Raw genomic sequence first — 5,002 nt, 5'->3', positions numbered from 1 at the left:
TTCTGCTTCAGAAGGACCTGGGAAAATCCTTCCCTGAAACTTTGTGTATATCCCTACACTCAAATCTCACATTCCTTTTTTTTTCTTTTGGCTTTTGTGTACTTTAAGGAAGAGCCTACTCAAATCCCGAATCCTGTCTCAAAGTCTTGCATCCATTCCCATCTCCTATTGGTTCAACACTGTGAAGGTGTAGAAATGGTACCAAGAACAGATTTATTGGGTGGGAAATTTCTGCCCAGATATATGCAGAACTCTGGAGAAGATTAATGAAGTCAGCCCTCCATTCCCTAGGGAGCATCAGTATCTTGGGCATCCAGTTCTCCTGAAATGGACTTCTGGAATCACAGTGAGTTTCAGTGGGGAAAAAAAAAGCTGTTTTCTGAGGTACTAAGCCTAGCAATCGATCTTAATGATATGGGTTTATTACCCCATCACAAGATACTCAGAAGCTTTAAAATTTAAAGTGAAACTAGATAGGCATCATTTGAACAGTCATCTCAGAAGTGTGGTAAAGTGCTTTACACACCTAACCCCACCTCCTTCACAGGATAGCCCATTGCAATTATGCTCCAGCTGGATGTTTGTGAAAATCCAGCTGAGAAGCTCTTCTTTTAAACCTCTTCCCTAGGAACAGGTGAGATGGCAAGTTCCTATTCCCCAGAAGGGCCAGGCCTTCCCTCCCATCTCTCTCTGCTCTCTTGTACCTTGCTCATGTATGCTGGCTGCTTGGTGACATTTCACCAAGTCAGAACATGAAGCACGTTAATAATAAGCTCACATTTTCAAAGTGTTAAAATAACACCACTCTCTAGGTACCAATTACTTCTTTCAAAGATACTTTTCGAGGTACCCATGAGCCCCGTACCTTGTGAAAACCTCACTGTTGCTTTAGATGTTTTCAGTTGTTGCCTCCCTTTCCCATGTTTCACATGTGTGTCTGTGGAACTCAGCTCTAAAACCTGGACAGTCTGCAGCCATCATAAATGCAACAGTTCCTTATTGCACTTCACTCCAAAGACTAAGATTTCATATATCAGCTCTGGGTAAAGCTGCTTCATTTTGTATTATTTTCATTTATTACTCCTGACAGGCATTTATAAATTGAAAAAGAATTTTTTTTTTTTTTTTTTTTTTTTTTTACAAATGAAAGCAAACCATTTTATTCAAAAATAAAGGAGGGAGAGACTGTTTAAAAAGAGTTTTAGCCGGGCGTGGTGGCTCACGCTTGTAATCCCAGCACTTTGGGAGGCCGAGGCGGGTGGATCACGAGGTCAGAAGATCGAGACCACGGTGAAACCCCGTCTCTACTAAAAATACAAAAAATTAGCCGGGCGTGGTGGCGGGCGCCTGTAGTCCCAGCTACTCGGAGAGGCTGAGGCAGGAGAATGGCATGAACCCGGGAGGCGGAGCTTGCAGTGAGCCGAGATCGCGCCACTGCACTCCAGCCTGGGCGACAGAGCAAGACTCCGTCTCAAAAAAATAAAATAAAAAAAAAATAAATAAAAAGAGTTTTGATGTTCTTTATGTGATTTTTTAGCTATCATATTTAAGAACACATTAAACATTCTAAATTAGATTATTTTTGATCTAGCACTTTAGAAACCAGCTTAGCTCTACCAATATAGCATGAAAAGCATCAGTGGGATCACAACTATCTTGAGCACATTTCCCACTATTTTTAGGATTCTAGAGTGATGTTAATTGTGCCTCATGGCAATGCTATTAGTGTACAGAATATTTCTAACTGCTCAGAGTAACATATGTAATAGTCCTGTGTCTGCCATGAGAAGACTTCTGGATCATCTATTTACAAGGCACATGATTGGTTTAGCTGGGAACACATAGGACTGGGTTAGCATAAACCAAAACAAGCTGCCTAAAACAAGCACAAAAAATCTGATGACTGGTTCAGCTGGAATTGACCTCAGTGTGAAGGAGTCCCTTTAGCCTGTCAGGCTGATGTCTGCTGGCATGAGACAGTCTGGCCAAAGTTTAATGGACCTTGCGACCTAACTGCCCAGCATTCCACATTATACCCCTGTGGCCTTATCAGTACTAAACTTCAGGTTTTTAACATTCTGTGTAAATTCAACATATTTATTATATTAGTCACTTTCGGAAACAATCGCGATTTATTTAATTTTATTTTTTTGAGGCAGAGTCTCGCTCTGTTGCCCAGGCTGGAGTGCAGTGGCGCAATCTCGGCTCACTGCAACCTATGCTTTCCTGGTTCAAGTGATTCTCCTGCCTCAGCCTCCTGAGTAGCTGAGACTTCAGGCATGCGCCATGATGCCCGACTAATTTTTGTATTTTCAGTAGAGACAGGGTTTCACCATGTTGCCCACACTGGCCTGAAACTCCTGACCTCAGGAGATCCACCTGCCTCAGCCTCCCAAAGTGCTGGGATAACAGGCATGAGCCACCGTGCCCAGCCACAGTCACTTTTTAACAATAGAATGTTCATGTAATAATTTGGACATATATACCCTCCCAAGACTAAACCAGGAAGAAGTTGAATCCCTGAATAGACCAATAACAGGCTATGAAATTGAGGCAATAATTAATAGCCTACCAACCAAAAACAGTCCAGGACCAGATGGATTCACAGACGACTTCTACCAGAGGTACAAGGAGGAGCTGGTACCATTCCTTCTGAAACTATTCCAATCGATAGAAAAAGAGAGAATCCTCCCTAACTCATTTCTATGAGGCCAGCATCATCCTGATACCAAAGCCTGGCAGAGACACAACAAAAAAAGATAATTTTAGACCAATATCAATGATGAACATCGATACAAAAATCCTCAATAAAATACTGGCAAACCTAATCCAGTAGCACATCAAAAAGCTTATCCACCATGATCAAGTGGGCTTCATCCCTGGGATGCAAGGCTGGTTCAACATATGCAAATCAATAAATGTAATCCAGAATATAAACAGAACCAAAGACAAAAACCACATGATTATCTCAATAGATGTAGAAAAGGCCTTTGACAAAATTCAACAACCCTGCATGCTAAAAATTCTCAATAAATTAGGTATTGATGGGACATATCTCAAAAAAATAAGATCTATGACAAACCCACAGCCAATATCATACTGAATGGGCAAAAACTGGAAGCATTCCCTTTGAAAACTGGGACAAGACAGGGATGCCCTCTCTCACCACTCCTATTCAACATAGTGTTGGAAGTTCTGGCCGGGGCAATCAGGAAGGAGAAGGAAATAAAGGACATTCAATTAGGAAAAGAAGAAGTCAAATTGACCCTGTTTGCAGATGACATGATTGTGTATCTAGAAAACCCTATCGCCTCAGCCCAAAATCTCCTTAAGCTGATAGGCAACTTCAGCAAAGTCTCAGGATACAAAATCAATGTGCAAAAATCACAAGCATTCTTGTACACCAATAACAGACAGAGAGCCAAATCATGAGTGAACTCCCATTCACAATTGCTTCAAAGAGAATAAAATGCCTAGGAATCCAACTTACAAGGGACGTGAAGGACTTCTTCAAGGAGAACTACAAACCACTGCTCAATGAAATAAAAGAGGATACAAACAAATGGAAGAACATTCCATGCTCATGGGTTGGAAGAATCAATATCGTGAAAATGGCCATACTGCCCAAGGTAATTTATGGATTCAATGCCATCCCCATCAAGCTACCAATGACTTTCTTCACAGAATTGGAAAAAACTACTTTAAAGTTCATATGGAACCAATAAAGAGCTAGCCCTCATTGCCAAGTCAATCCTAAGCCAAAAGAACAAAGCTGGAGGCATCATGCTACCTGACTTCAAACTATACTACAAGGCTACAGTAACCAAAACAGCATGGTACTGGTACCAAAACAGAGATATAGACCAATGGAACAGAACAGAGCCCTCAGAAATAATGCTGCATATCTACAACTATCTGATCTTTGACAAAACTGACAAAAACAACAAATGGGGAAAGAATTCCCTATTTAATAAATGGTGCTGAAAACTGGCTAGCCATATGTAGAAAGCTGAAACTGGATGCCTTCCTTACACCTTATACAAAAATTAATTCAAGATGGATTAAAGACTTAAATGTTAGACCTAAAACCATAAAAACCCTAGAAGAAAACCTAGGCAATACCATTCGGGACATAGGCATGGGCAAGGACTTCATGTCTAAAACACCAAAAGCAATGGCAACAAAAGCCAAAATTGACAAATGGGATCTAATTAAACTAAAGAGCTCCTGCACAGCAAAAGAAACTACCATCAAAGTGAACAGGCAACATACAGAATGAGAGAAAATTTTTGCAATCTACTCATCTGACAAAGGGCTAATACCCAGAATCTACAATGAACTCAGACAAATTTACAAGAAAAAAACAAACGACCCCATCAACAAGTGGGTGATGGAAATGAACAGACACTTCTCAAAAGAAGACGTTTATGCAGCCAAAAGACACATGAAAAATGCTCATCATCACTGGCCATCAGAGAAATGCAAATCAAAACCACAGTGAGATACCATCTCACACCAGTTAGAATGGCTGTCATTAAAAAGTCAGGAAACAACAGGTGCTGGAGAGGATGTGGAGAAATAGGAACACTTTTACACTGTTGGTGGGACTGTAAACTAGTTCAACCATTGTGGAAGTCAGTGTGGCGATTCCTCAGGGATCTAGAACTAGAAATACCATTTGACCCAGCCATCCCATTACTGGGTATATACCCAAAGGATTATAAATCATGCTGCTATAAAGACACATGCACAAGTATGTTTATTGTGGCACTATTCACAATAGCAAAGACTTGGAACCAACCCAAATGTCCAACAATGATAGACTGGATTAAGAAAATGTGGCACATATACACCATGGAATACTATGCAGCCATAAAAAATGATGAGTTCATGTCCTTTCTAGGGACATGGATGAAACTGGAAACCATCATTCTTAGTAAAGTATTGCAAGGACGAAAAACCAAACACCGCATGTTCTCACTCATAGGTGGGAATTGAACAA

Source organism: Hylobates moloch, unplaced genomic scaffold (assembly GCF_009828535.3).
Source record: "Hylobates moloch isolate HMO894 unplaced genomic scaffold, HMol_V3 SCAFFOLD_17, whole genome shotgun sequence".
NCBI lineage: Eukaryota > Metazoa > Chordata > Mammalia > Primates > Hylobatidae > Hylobates > Hylobates moloch.
The sequence above is the reverse complement of the archived record's forward strand: the minus strand, read 5'-3'. Positions refer to the sequence as shown.